Source organism: Bubalus kerabau, chromosome 23 (assembly GCF_029407905.1).
Source record: "Bubalus kerabau isolate K-KA32 ecotype Philippines breed swamp buffalo chromosome 23, PCC_UOA_SB_1v2, whole genome shotgun sequence".
Taxonomy (NCBI): Eukaryota; Metazoa; Chordata; class Mammalia; order Artiodactyla; family Bovidae; genus Bubalus; species Bubalus kerabau.
The window spans coordinates 15,283,897-15,299,357 of NC_073646.1; the positions used below are offsets into that span (position 1 = coordinate 15,283,897).

At 42.4% G+C, this 15,461-nt stretch overlaps 1 pseudogene; it reads right to left on the reverse strand.

Annotated features, from left to right (window-relative positions):
* Nucleotides 1-315: 315 nt before the first annotated feature.
* Nucleotides 316-15,461, reverse strand: part of LOC129637635 (transforming protein RhoA-like) — a 29,166-nt pseudogene continuing 14,020 nt past the window's right edge.

A 15,461-nucleotide genomic window follows, 5' to 3' on the forward strand; every position in this document is an offset into this window, starting at 1 on the left:
TTGGATAGCATGGTTGACTTCTAAACACTGATGGCAAGATGACTTCTGATATGTAATCTTAGATTAATTTTACAGGTAAATGAAAAAGGCCAGCAATCATTCACTAAGATTAATAAACAGCACTAAAAAATTTACTGCATGAGAACTGTGCTCTGCAGCAGTTTCCCAAGACAAAGCACCCAGATGTTTTCTTTCTTTTTTTGTTTTTGAAAATACCCACAGCATATGGAATCCAGCTCCCCTACCAGAAATTGAATTGGTGCCCCTTGCATTGGAAGCACGGATTGTCAACCACTGGACCTCCAGGGAATGCCCAGATTTTTTCTTCTTTTCTCTGGCTTGCAGAGCTGCTCTCATGTCCATTTCAGAAAACTTCCTCCCTCCATCTTTGCTCTTCGCTGCACACCCCATGTATCTCAAAGCACCAATCCTGTTTCCCATGCCTTTGTCTTGCTCTAGTTTTCCCAACTCTTGCTGTATCTTGGTTGGCTCCCATTTACTGCACTCATCTTTCCAGAGATCCTTCTTCTCTCAAGCAGGATAATGGGTCCATTGGAACAGAAATGCTTGGCTTCTGGAGTGCATTTTTCTGAGATGTTTTTCTGATGAATACCTGATGTTTCCTGATAAATGTCCTTTTATCGGGGCTACCAACAGAGAGACATATGAGTACAACATCAGCATCCAGGTAGGAGAGGGGCCTCAGGTGACCACTCTCCTCCTGCCCACCTGGGTCCCATAAAGCCAAGTCTACCTGCTTTCTACCCAGCTTGATATCTGCCACATGGTTCTCAAATACCGTGAGTGCACATGCTTCTGGGAACTGGTCCTTGCTAAACACGGAGCCAGGGCACACTGGCCAATGGGGAAGACAGCAATTAATCAAATATTTAATTACAAACTGAATAGGTACTATAACAACAGCAGCAACAACAAAATGAAACAGAGACAACAGGGGCCACGCCCTGGACTGGGGAGGTAGTTAGGGAATGCTTCTGGCTCAGACATTCTGGAACATTCTATCCTAAAACCTAGTGACTTAAAACAACTACAGTCATTTATTTTGCCCACAAAGCTGCAATTTGGGCAGAATTCAACGTGGCCACCACATCTGGGCTCCACATGGCATCATCTGGGGCAGCTTGACTGGGATGGGAGAGTACAGTTTTTTTTCCTAAGGATATAAATTACATACTAAACAATCCACCATTTCAAACTATACAGCTGAGAGGTTTTTTGGTATATTCATAAGGTTGTACACCATCGTCACTACCTAATTCCAGGACATTCTCATTTCCCTAAAAAGAAATCCTGTACTCATTGGCAGTCACTTCCCAATGCTTCCCCCTCCCCAGCCCCAGGCAATCACTACTCTACTTTGTGTCCTCAGTGAAAGTAATCAATGAACAATGTATAATAAGAATAGACATGAACTGGGACAAAATTCAGGAGATGGTGAGGGACAGGGAAGTGTGGAGTGCTGCAGTCCATGGTGTCGCAAAGAGTTGGACACAGCTGGGCTACTGAACAACAACAAAAATAAGAAAAGAAAAGAGTTTTATTTGAGCTAACCTGAGGACCAGTCTGGAAGCCTGATTCCCAGATGACTCTGAGAAACTGCTCCAGAGCAGCATGGTTTCCAGGACAGTTTTGTATCATGTCAGAACAAAGACATTAAACAAGTCAGGGATACATTTCAAGGGAAAAAGAAACACGTAAGTCAGCTATACAGTGAGTCAGCACGGCCTTGGCACCTGGGAAGGCAGTCTTATCATCAAAGGGGGACAAGCACTGGCATCCCAAGAAGAGAGGAATTTAATCTTTATTTTTAACATAGACATTCTTTTTTTTTTAATCACAAATAATGCTTTTGATTGTTTAGCTTCTTTACAGTACTCACATAACAGAAACTGACAAATCCATGTTGTTGTTTAGTTGCTAAGTCACATCTGACTCTTTTGCGCCCCATGGACTGTAGCCTGCCAGGCTCCTCTGTCCATGTGATTTCCCAGGCAAGAATACTGGAGTGGGTCACCATTTCCTTCTCCATACCATGAACACTCTTTAGTTTTGGTCAACATGTCCTTTTCTCTAGTAATTAAAGCAGATGTACAAGGTATGTTTGATAGGCCACAAGCAGACTAAAAAGTTAACATAAAATTCAGGTTAACTCATAAATCGGGGGATTATGAATGACATATACACACTGCTGTATATAAAATAGATAACAGGTAAGGATCTACTGTATAGCACAGAGAACTCTACTCAATAACCTATATGGGAAAAGAATCTCCAAAAGAGAGGATATATGCATAACTGATTCTTTGCTATACACCTGAAACTAACACGACATTGTCAATCAACTATACTGCAATAAAAATTAAAAAAAAGAAACTTCAAGTTAACATGTATAAACAAGAATGACTTCTGTATATGTCAATATATGACAATTTCTCATCACTGTTTCTGTAGCTATCCATAACTGGACATTTCATATAAATGGAAGAATCCACAACGTGGCCTCCGGTGTCTGGCTTCTGTCCCTGGATGCTGTCAAGGTTCTGGAGGATTCTCTTGAAGACGGCTGACTCACCTGGCCTGCTCGTTGGTGCTGGCTGACAGCTGGGAGTTTAGTGAGGGATCTGGGCTGGGGATCCTAGCTCTTCTCTGTCAGGGCCCTTTTGCTTCCTTATGGCATGACAACTGGGTTCTAAGAATGAATGTTCCAAGAGAATCAGGCAGACTTTTCATGTTTTGTGACTAAATTTGAAAGTCACGTAGTGTCACTTTGATACTTGTCTTGTCACCATCAAAATCTTGGCTTTCTCTCCCCACCAAAGCCAAATAAAAACATTCAGAGAGAGAGTTTGGAGGAAATAGAAAGATGGCTTTGATCTTCAGCTGGCCAAGAAGAGAACACTACAGGCTAGTGCCTCAAGAACCGTGCGGCACTCCACGGGGAATCCGAGGGGATCATATAGATGGGGCGCAGAGTCTGGGGTATGTGATAAGGAGCAAAGTAGGAAAGATCTTGCATTCTTCTTTTTGAATTGTTTCCAAACAGTCATAGCTGATGTCAGGTAACACAGTAACTGGATCTGGCAGTCCCATAGCCTGGTTTTATTTACATTTGTCTCTGGCTTATTGCACTGCAGCATTCATGTCTGAAATCCAAAAAGCTACAAGGAGTGGTGTGCAAAGGGAGCTCGGAGGAGGTACAGGATGTAATTATTGTAGAGTTAAAGGGTAACAAGCGCAGGATGTATTACTAACTCATGCAGAGTTAGGGGGCTATAGGTGCAGGATGTAATTTACATAGTGTCAGGTTAGTTTGGGGAAAAGCAAACCTAGTTACAGACTACAGATTCAGTTCAGTTCAGTCGCTCAGTAATGTCCGACTCTTTGCGACCCCATGGACTGCAGCACGCCAGGCCTCCTTGTCCATCACCAACTCCCAGAGTTTACTCAAACTCATGTCCATCGAGTCAGTGATGCCATCCAACCATCTCATCCTCTGTCATCCCCTTCTCTTCCTGCCTCCAATCTTTCCCAGCATTAGGGTCTTTTCCAATGAGTCAGTTCTTTGCATCAGGTAGCCAAAGTATTAGAGTAAAACTAGGGAGGCTTCCCCGGTGGATCAGTGGTAAAGAATCTGCCTGCCAATGCAGAGATATGGGTTCAATCCCTGGTCCAGTAAACTCCCACATGCCATGGAGCAACTAAGCCTGTGCACCACAACTACTGAGTCCATGTGCCTAGAGCCTGTGCTCTGCAGCAAGAGAAACCACCACAACGAGAAGCCTACACACCACAACAAAGAATAGCCCCTGCATACTGCAAACTAGAGAAAGGCCCATGCAGCAACGAAGACCCAGCACAGCCAAACATAAATGAATAAAAATTATTTTAAAGTAAAACTAGGGGTGACTTGCTCTTTCAGGTGCGTCTGTGCTTATTCTCTGGCCTAGTCACTGTTCCCTTTTTGCTGCTGGACTTGAGTCTCATTGGCCCTGCCTGGGTCACATGTCCATTCCTGAGCCATTCACTGAGGCAGGTGGGGGTGTGTGGAATGTCCTCATTGGCCAGAACTGGGTCTTGAGTCCACCCCTGCGGCCCTACTGAAAGGGGCAGGTGGGGGAGTCAACTGTCCCCCAGTGGTCCTAATTGGATGTTGTTGTTCTCAGGAAATGGAAAAAAACAAAAACAAAAACAAAAAACCCTCATTCCTCTTTGGTCCTTTCCACTGCAACAGTCTCAAGCTCACCTGGATTCAAGGGAAAGGAACACAGACCCCACTTTTCAATGAGCGGATTGTCAAAGACACCTTGTAAGAAGAGTGTGTGCCATGGAAGACGTGAACTGTGGCCATATTTGGATAATAACGGCCACAGCTTCCCTGAGGAAGTGTGATGTTTGAACTGAAAGCTGAAAGCTAAGTAGGTGTTAACTAGGCACAGTGGTGGAAGAGCATTCCAGGAACGTGGGATGGCATTTAGAAAGGCCCTGAGGTGGAGCACTGAGCACATTTGAGGAAGAGAAAGCAGATCCAAGTGACAGAGGCAGAGAGAAGAGAGACACAAAGTGAATCTGAACGGGCTGATCATACAGGACTTTGTCCGTCCTGTGCTTTAAGTGATGCTGTTTCTGCTCAGCTTCCCTTGTCTATTCTTCCAGAAGAGACAGCATCCTAAAGTACCAACAGGGTACAGTTGACTCCCCCACCAGCCCCTTTCAGTAGGGCTGGAATGGTGGACTTAAGACCCAGTTCTGGCCAATGAGGACATTCTGCACACCCCCACCAGCCTCAGTGATTGGCTCAGGAATGGACATGTGACCCAGGCAGGGCCAATGAGACTCAAGTGCAAAGCATTCCTGGGGTAACTGGACAAGGGATGCACTCTGTTTCTGGGGTTGCTGGGTAGGATATAGCTGGAAGGGCCAGTGTCATCTTTGACTCTGAGTGAGAAGAACCTGATTAAGAATGACACTGATAACCTAAAATCAGCCAGTTTTATCAGCAAAATGGGTTTATCTGGGAAAAGCAAAAAACTGAACTTGAACCGTGAACTTCCAGATGTTCAAGATGGTTTTAAAAAAGGCAGAGGAACCCAGAGATCAAATTGCCTACATCCACTGGATCATTGAAAAAGCAAGAGAGTTCCAGAAAAACATCTATTTCTGCTTTATTGACTATGCCAAAGCCTTTGACTGTGTGGATCACAATAAACTGTGGAAAATTCTGAAAGAGATGGGAATACCCTTCCTGGAATGCTCCAGTCTTTGTGACCCCATGAACCACAGCATGCCAGGCTTCCCTGTCCGTCACCAACTCCCGGAGCTTGCTCAAACTCATGTCCATTGAGTCAGTGATGCCATCCAGCCATCTCACCCTCTGTCGTCCCCTTCTCCTCCTTTCTCAGTCTTTCCCAGCATCAGGGTCTTTTCCAATGAGTCAGTCAGCTCTTCGCATCAGGTGGCCCAAAGTATTGGAGTTTCAGCTTCAACATCAGTCCTTCCAGTGAACACCCAGGACTGATCTCCTTTAGGATGGACTGGTTGGATCTCCTTGTAGTCCAAGGGACTCTCAAGGGTCTTCTCCAACACCACAGTTCAAAAGCATCAATTCTTCAGCGCTCAGCTTTCTTTATAGTCCAACTCTCACATCCATACATGACCACTGGAAAAACCATAGCCTTGACTAGACAGATCTTTGTTGGCAACGTAATGTCTCTGCTTTTTAATATGCCATCTAGGTTGGTCATAAATTTCCTTCCAAGGAGTAAGCGTCTTTTAATTTCATGACTGCTGTCACTATCTGCAATGATTTTGGAGCCCAAAATAATAAAGTCTGTCACTGTTTCCATTGTTTCCCCATCTATTTGCCATGAAGTGATGGGACCACATGCCATGATCTTTCATTTTTGAGCGTTGAGCTTTAAGCCAACTTTTTCACTCTCCTCTTTCACTTTCATCAAGAGGCTCTTTAGTTCTTCGCTTTCTTGCATTAGGGTCGTGTCATCTGCATATCTGAGGTTATTGATATTTCTCCCAGCAATCTTGATTCCAATTTGTGCTTCATTCAGCCTGGCATTTTGCATATAAGTATACTTGTACTTATATGTACTCTGCATATGAGTTAAATAAGCAGAGTGACAATATAGAGCCTTGATGTACTCCTTTCCCGATTTGGAACCAGTCCATGCCCAGTTGTTACTGTTGCTTCTTGGCCTGCATACAGAGTTCTCAGGAGGCAGGTAAGGTGGACTGGTATTCCCATCCCTTGAAGAATTTTCCACAGTTTGTGGAAACTGAAAACATTTTGTTGTGATCCACACAGTCAAAGGCTTTGGTATAGTCAATAAAGCAGAAGTTTTAGTTTTCTTGTGAACTATAGTTTTCTTTTGATCACTTTGGCTGCCTGTGGTATCAAGATAACACTGGCCTCATAGAATGAAATAGAACATATCACCTTCTCTTCTATTTTTTGAAAGGTTTAATAGGATTGGTACTAATTTTCTTTTACTATGTATTCTCAAGTTATTTTCTTAGTGGTTTCCTTGGAGTTATAATTAACATTAATGTATAATTATATAGTTAGAATTGATACTGACTTAACTTTGAAGTGAAGTGAAAGTCACTGAGCTGTGTCCAACTCTGTGACCCCATGAACTATACGTCCATGGAATTCTCCAGGCCAGAATACTGGAGTGGGTAACCTTTCCCTTCTCCAGGGGATCTTCCCAACCTAGGGACTGAACCCAGGTCTCCCACATTGCAGGCAGATTCTTTACCAGCTGAGTCACCAGGGAAGTCCCAACTTAGCTTTAATATTCAGTTCAGTTCAGTTGCTCAGTCGTGTCCGACTCTTCGCAAACCCATGAATCTCAGCACGCCAGGCCTCCCTGTCCATCACCAACTCCCGAAGTTCACTCAGACTCACGTCCATCGAGTCAGTGATGCAATCCAACCATCTCATCCTCTGTCCTCCGCTTCTCCTCCTGCCCCCAATCCCTCCCAGCATCAGAGTCTTTTCCAATGAGTCAACTTCGCATGAGGTGGCCAAAGTACTGGAGTTTCAGCTTTAGCATCATTCCTTCCAAAGAAATCCCAGGGCTGATCTCCTTCAGAATGGACTGGTTGGATCTCCTTGCAGTCCGAGGGACTCTCAAGAGTCTTCTCCAACACCACAGTTCAAAAGCATCAATTCTTTGGTGCTCAGCCTTCTTCACAGTCCAACTCTCACATCCATACATGACCACAGGAAAAACCATAGCCTTGACTAGACGGACTTCTGTTGGTAAAGTAATGTCTCTGCTTTTGAATATGCTATCTAGGTTGGTCATAACTTTCCTTCCAAGGAGTAAGCATCTTTTAATTTCATGACTGCAGTCACCATCTGCAGTGATTTTGGAGCCCAGAAAAATAGTCTGACACTGTTTCCACTGTTTGCCCATCTATTTCCCATGAAGTGATGGGACCGGATGCCATGATCTTCCTTTTCTGAATGTTGAGCTTTAAGCTAACTTTTTCACTCTCCTCTTTCACTTTCATCAAGAGGCTTTTTAGTTCCTCTTCACTTTCTGCCTAAGGGTGGTGTCATCTGCATATCTGAGGTTATTGATATTTCTCCTGGCAATCTTGATTCCAGCTTGTGCTTCTTCCAGTCCAGCGTTTCTCATGATGTACTCTGCATAGAAGTTAAATAAGCAGGGTGACAATATACAGCCTTGACGGACTCCTTTTCCTATTTGGAACCAGTCTGTTATTCCATGCTTCCTGACCTGCATACAGATTTCTCAAGAGGCAGATCAGGTGGTCTGGTATTCCCATCTCCTGAAGAATTTTCCACAGTTTATTGTGATCCACACAGTCAAAGGCTTTGGCATAGTCAATAAAGCAGAAATAGATGTTTTTCTGGAACTCTCTTGCTTTTTCCATGATCCAGTGGATGTTGGCAATTTGATCTCTGGTTCCTCTGCCTTTTCTAAAACCAGCTTGAACATCAGGAAGTTCAAATTTTTACTCCTATATAGCCCCATTCTTTTCTTTATGTTCTTATTGGCACAAATTCTACCTTTTTTACTGTGTGCCCATGAATACAGATTTTTAATTATTATTTTATGTTATTGTCTTTTAAATCACATAGGAAAAAAGAGTAACAAGCTAAAAATATGTTAATACTGACTTTTAAATTTACTTATGTAGTTAACCAGTTTTTTTTTTTTAATGTAGATTTGAATTATTGTTTAGCATCCTTCAATTTCAGCTTGAAGAACTCCTTTCATCATTTATTGCAGGTCAGATCTACCAGCAATGATCTCTCCCTTGTTTTGTTTTTTCTGGGAATGGCTTAATTTCTCCTTTACTTTTGAAGGATAGTTTTGCAGATTGTAGAATTATTGGCTGGCTGTTTTTTTTTTTTTTTTTTTCTTTCAGCACTTTCATATGTCATCCCACTGCCTTCTGGCCTCCATGGTTTCTGATAAGAAATCATCGCCTGACCTTAACTATCCTTTATATATGATGAGTTTTTCCTCTCTTTCTGCTTTCAGGATTCTCTTTTTCTTAACAGTTTGATCTTAATGTGACTCAGTGTGAATCTCTTTGAGTTTATCCTATTTGAGTTTCATTGAGCTTCTTGAATGTTTAGATCCACATTTTTCATCAGCTTTGGAAATGTTTGATCCATTATTTCTTCAATGTTTTTTCTGCTTCTTTTTCTGTCTCCTCTCCTTCGACTCCCATTATGTGTTTTTTGGTGCACTTGATGCTGTCTCAGAAGTCTCTTAGAGTCTGTTCACTTTCTTTCATTTTTTTCCTACTAGGTAGGAAAAAATCTAAGTAATCTCAGTTTATCCATGTCCAAATTTATCAATTCTTTCTTCTGCCTGTTCACATATGATTTTGAACCACTGTAGTGAGTTTTCATTTCAGTTATTAAACTTTCAACTCCAGAATTTCTATTTGTTTCCTTTTAATAATTTCTATCTCTTTGTTGACATAGTCTATTTGGTAAGATAGTGCTTTTATGGTTTCCTTTAGTTCTTTGAGCATATTTTAAATAGTTGACAAACTCTTTGTCTAGATATTTTGATTTTTTTATAATATAATTGGGTTTCATTTTGTTTCTCTGTTCAGGATTCAATCAAGGCTATGTGTTGCATGACTTCTTCACCATTTTTTTTTTTTTGGTTGTACCACTTGGCTTGTGGGATCTTAGTTCCCCCAAACAGGGATTAAACTCATGCCCCTCTCTGTGGAAGTGTGGAGTCTGAGGTGCCAGAGAATTCTCCTCCACCTTTTCAAAAAATTTTAAGACATTGCCAGGAGAACCCAGGTCAGATGTCTAATAGAATGTCCCATTTTCATTTTCCCTTCATAATTAAATCCAAGTTAAACAGTTTTGATAAGATGATACATAGATAATGAACATGCACAGTCTTTCTAGGGCAATGATTTGAAATGAATTGGATCCAAATATTTTTTATTGTGATGTCACTTTGCTCAATATTCAGATTTTCAGGAGAGAGAGTATAATTGGCCAGATTGGTTTGCCTGCTCACTCCTTGGCCAGAGAGGGGACATATTTTGATTGACAGTCTTATCAAGAGTATTCCCAGTGAGGAGTGAATAGCACAGCAAAAGAAAACTAACATTGTTGAAGCAGGGGGAATGGATGCTAAGTAGGAAAAAATAGCAAACATCCACTGTCCATCTGTCTTTCAGTGATCTCAGCCATTCACTTGACTCCTACTATTTACTTTACCAGATTTCCAGAATGAAAGTGAAGTGAAGTCACTCAGTCGTGTTTGACTCTTTGCGACCCTGTGGACTGTAGGCCACCAGGCTCCTCCGTCCATGGGATTTCCCAGGCAAGAATACTGGAGTGGGTTGCCATTTCCTTCTCCAGGGGATCTTCCTGACCCAGGGATCAAACCCAGATCTCCCGCATTGCAGGCAGACGCTTTAACCTCTGAGCCACCATTTTCCAGAATGAAAGTTGACTTCTTTGTCCAATTCTAGACCATGTTTACAACCGTCTGCTAAAAGCCTCTCCTTGCATGTTTACAACTTGCATGTTGTAAAGGCATCAAAACGTAATGCCTTCTTCACCTGGCCCTACTCCCATCCTGCAGAGGAGTTGAATTTATCAACAGCTCCATCACCATCCCAGCAACCAAAGACCAAATTCATGATTCACTGTGTCTAGTCTTGAGGTCTGTATTTTTATTGCATCTTTAAAATCCTTTCCCCCTTTCATTCCCACATGTATCATCCTAAACTATGCCCAAAGTGTTGCCTGGAATTACAAGTAATAAGGAATAAACAGCTTTTCAGGTTAAACAAATTCAGGGAGCACTAGGAGCTGAAAATTTATTTATCACAGAACTTCTCAGAGCCTTGAATAAACCATTGTGATTTTCAAGGAATAGATATTCTTTTCTTACTGTTTGTTTTACAAAATAATTAAATTTATGGAAAAATTGCAATAGCACAATGAACTTCTCCATATCTGTTACGTAGATATACTTTTTTTTTTTTTTTTTTTGGCCAAGTCATGCAGCATGTGGGACCTAGGTTCCTTTGACCAGGGATTGAGCCCGTGCCCCCTACATTGGAAACATGGAGCCTTAACCACTGAGCAGCCAGGGAAGTCCCCCTGGATATATTCATTGTTGGTATTTTCTTACATTTTCTCCACTCTCTCTTCCTCACTCTCTCTGTCACTCTCTCTCTCTCTCTCAAATACATATACATATATATGTGTATATATATATATATATATACATACACACACACACACACACACACACACATCTATGCATATCTTCTCTCTATACATAACATATACATATACCCTTGGGACTTCCCTGGTGGCTCAGACAGTACAGAATCTGCCTGCAACGTAGGAGACTCAGGTTAGATCCCTGGGTCAGAAAGATCTTCTGGAAAAGGGAATGGCTACCCACTCCTGCATTCTTACCTGGAGAATTGCATAGGCAAAGGAGCCTGGTGGGCTACAGTCCATGGGCTCACAGTCGGACATGACTGAGTGACTGACACGTTCACTTTCATTTATCCTCAATATATATACTCTATATATTCTGTCAAATGGCTTAGCAGTAATAACACATATAATTATATTATCTATATGTATATACATATATATTGCTGAGCTGTTTGAGAATAAGTTGCATACATTGTGCTCTTTTACAAGTAAACACTTCACTTTGTATTTCCTAAGAATAAAAACATCTCTTATTGTTTAGTAAATATCCTATTGATAAATACATATGATAAGACAATTCTTCTCTCTCACATCAGACAACAGCTATACAATTTGGAAAATGCTAGTTTACATTATTTCTTTAGGTTCTTAACTTGCTGGTTCCCAAACCTGGTTGCCCATCAACAGCATGATTATTACTGAACAGTCAACAATAAACTGAACAGTTTATTATATACAGATGTAAACATTTAAAATAAATGCACTCATTTAATCTTCATAGCAACTCTAAATAATAGGCATTACCATCTCTAGTTTGTACATGAGAAAACTGGGTTACAGAGAGGTTGCCCAGGATATACAACTGGTAAGAAACAGAGCTGGCATTGAAAGCCAGACTATTTGATTCCAGGCTGATGAACCGATGCTTTTGAACTGTGGTGTTGGAGAAGACTCTTGAGAGTCCCTTGGACTGCAAAGAGATCAAACCAGTCAATCCTAAAGGAAATCAGCCCTGAATATTCATTGGAAGGACTGATCCTGAAGCTTCAATACTTTGGCCACCTGATGAGAAGAGCTGACACATTAGAAAAGACCCTGATTCTGGGAAAGACTGAAGGCAGGAGGAGGAGAGGACAACAGAGGATGAGATGGTTGGATGGCATCACTGACTCCATGGACATGAGTTTGAGCAGGCTCCAGGAGATGGTGAAGGACAGGGAAGCCTGGTGTACTACAGTCCACAGGGTTGCAAAGAGTCGAACACAACTAAGTGACTCAAAAACAACACCATCTGATTCCAGAGTCCATCAGCCACATTGCTATGCTGCCCATAAAGTGGATGTTAGGACCAGTTTTGTTGAAAACACCATTCCAGTTCAGTTCAGTTAAATTCAGTCACTCAGTCGTGTCTGACTCTTTGCGACCCCATGAACCGCAGCATGCCAGGCCTCCCTGTCCATCACCAACTCTCGGAGTCTACCCAAACCCATGTCCATCGAGTCAGTGATGCTATCCAACCATTTCATCCTCTGTCATCCCCTTCTCCTCCTGCCCTCAATCTTTCCCAGCACCAGGGTCTTTTCCAATGAGTCCGCTCTTCACATCAGGTGGCCAAAGTATTGGAGTTTCAGCTTCAACATCAATCCTTCCAATGAACACCCAGGACTGATCTCCTTTAGGATGGACTGGTTTGATCTCCTTGCAGTCCAAGGGACTCTCAAGAGTCTTCTCCAGCACCACAGTTCAAAAGCATCAATTCTTCTGCACTCAGCTTTCTTTATAGTCCAACTCTCACATCCATACATGACCACTGGAAAAACCATAGCCTTGACTTTTGTTGAAGACACCATTCCAGAACCCACCATTCCAGATCAGCTGACTCAGACTGTCCAAGAATCTCTAATACACTTCTCACAATGATTTTGTTCGGCAGACAGATTACCTACTCTTGCTGGTAGTAAACTTCTTATCTCCATCCCCTTCAAATTCCAGTAGCCAGATGAATATGCACAAGATACATCTTCTGTTGCTTGTGAGTTAAGGAAATAGTCATTCAACTGTGTGATTAAGAACTAGGACTTAGAAGTTGGTTCTTGGTTTCCATCTTGGCTCTGTCCTTAACCAGCTCCATGGTTTGGAGCATCAGTTTCCTCACCTGGGCAGTGAGGGTTGGATCAGAAGAGAAGGTATGGCCAACTCTCAGGAAGGGACCTGTGGCAGTTGAGAATTGCAGTTATTATTATTGGTGGTGGTGGTATGTTTCAAACCTCTCAGCCACAAATGGGCAAATCATCAACCTATCTTTGTCTCTGTTTCCTCACCTATAGAGCTGGGCTATTGATATACTGTCTTCTAGGATAGTGGTGGGCATTCGATGGAGGATTAAATGTTCAGAATGCTGCCAGGCACATAGTGAGTATGCAGTGAATGTTAGTTCAGATCAGATCAGTCTCTCAGTCGTGTCTGACTCTTTGCGACCCCATGAATTGCAGCACACCAGGCCTCCCTGTCCATCACCAACTCCCGAAGTTCACTCAGACTCACATCCATCGAGTCAGTGATGCCATCCAGCCATCTCATCTTCTGTCGTCCCCTTCTCCTCTTGCCCCCAATCCCTCCCAGCATCAGAGTCTTTTCCAATGAGTCAACTCTTCGCATGAGGTGGCCAAAGTACTGGAGTTTCAGCTTTAGCATCATTCCTTCCAAAGAAATCCCAGGGCTGATCTCCTTTAGAATGGACTGGATGGATCTTGCAGTCCAAGGGACTCTCAAGAGTCTTCTCCAACACCACAGTTCAAAAGCATCAATGCTTCTGCACTCAGCCTTCTTCACAGTCCAACTCTCACATCCATACGTGACCACAGGAAAAACCATAGCCTTGACTAGACGAACCTTTGTTGGCAAAATAATGTCTCTGCTTTTGAATATGCTATCTAGGTTGGTCATAACTTTCCTTCCAAGAAGTAAGCGTCTTTTAATTTCATGGCTGCAGTCACCATCTGCAGTGATTTTGGAGCCCAGAAAAATAGTCTGACACTGTTTCCACTGTTTGCCCATCTATTTCCCATGAAGTGATGGGACCGGGTGCCATGGTCTTCGTTTTCTGAATGTTGAGCTTTAAGACAACTTTTTCACTCTCCTCTTTCACTTTTATCAAGAGGCTTTTGAGTTCCTCTTCACTTTCTGCCATAAGGGTGGTGTCATCTGCATATCTGAGGTTATTGATATTTCTCCCGGCAATCTTGATTCCAGCTTGTGCTTCTTCCAGTCCAGCGTTTCTCATGATGTACTCTGCACAGAAGTTAAATAAGCAGGGTGACAATATACAGCCTTGACATACTCCTTTTCCTATTTGGAACCAGTCTGTTGTTTCACGTCCAGTTCTAACTGTTGCTTCCTGACCTGTATACAAATTTCTCAAGAGGCAGATCAGGTGGTCTGGTATTCCCATCTCCTGAAGAATTTTCCACAGTTTATCGTGATCCACACAGTCAAAGGCTTTGGCATAGTCAATAAAGCAGAAATAGATGTTTTTCTGGAACTCTCTTGCTTTTTCCATGATCCAGTGGATGCTGGCAATTTGATCTCTGGTTCCTCTGCCTTTTCTAAAACCAGCTTGAACATCAGGAAGTTCACGGTTCATATATTGCTGAAGCCTGGCTTGGAGAATTTTGAGCATTACTTTACTAGCGTGTGAGATGAGTGCAATTGTGCGGTAGTTTGAGCATTCTTTGGCATTGCCTTTCTTTGGGATTGGAATGCAAAGTGACCTTTTCCAGTCCTGTGGCCACTGCTGAGTTTTCCAAATTTGTTGGCATATTGACTGCAGCACTTTCACAGCATCATCTTTCAGGATTTGGAATAGCTCAACTGGAATTCCATCACCTCCAGTAGCTTTGTTCGTAGTGATGCTTTCTAAGGCCCACTTGACTTCACATTCCAGGATGTCTGGCTCTAGGTGAGTAGTTAGTACTATTATTTATTCTTTCTTTATCACTGTGCTCTGGACAGAAAGAACTACTTAGAACAACTTGAATATGCTTCATTATAGGCTGCTTCCATGTGTTCTTCTTTGCTGTGCTCTCTGCCTAGGACACCATCCCCCTTTCTTCTGTGTCAAAACCCTAACTGCGTTTCCTCCTGTCCCATCAGCAGTGTTTTTGGTGCCAAGGAGGCCTTTTCTTATCCCCTCATTGGGTGTTTATTGACCTCAGAGGGGCACTTATAGAAATCTATTTGTATAGAAATCTATTTGTCTCTTCTCCCCTTAAAGGAGCCGCTTTCTCTATTTCAGGTAACCCTTAAACAAGAGCAGACCCCGTTATCTGTTACCCTCAAAAGGCCAGAGCCATTTTTAGAAGGCTCTAGAGGGATTTCCATGATGGTCCAGTGGCTTAGACTCTGCACTCTCAGTACAGGGGGTCCAGGGTTTGATCCCTGGTCAGAGAACTAGATCCCACAGGTGACAACTAAAGATCCTGTGTGCCACAATTAAAACCCAGTGCAATCAAATAAATAAATATTAAAAAAAAAAAAAGAAGGCACTAGATAAGGTCTGCTCAGAATCAGGGCGAGCAAGCCACAGATCACTTTGATACCTCCCATCTGTCTGTTGCCGAAACTCAGAAGAAATGAGCTGATATGCACCAACTCCTGTGGTTTAAAGAGGTTCTTCTGAGTCACCCCTGGTCTAGGGAGAAATCTTACCACACCAATGGCTTCATCATTGCCT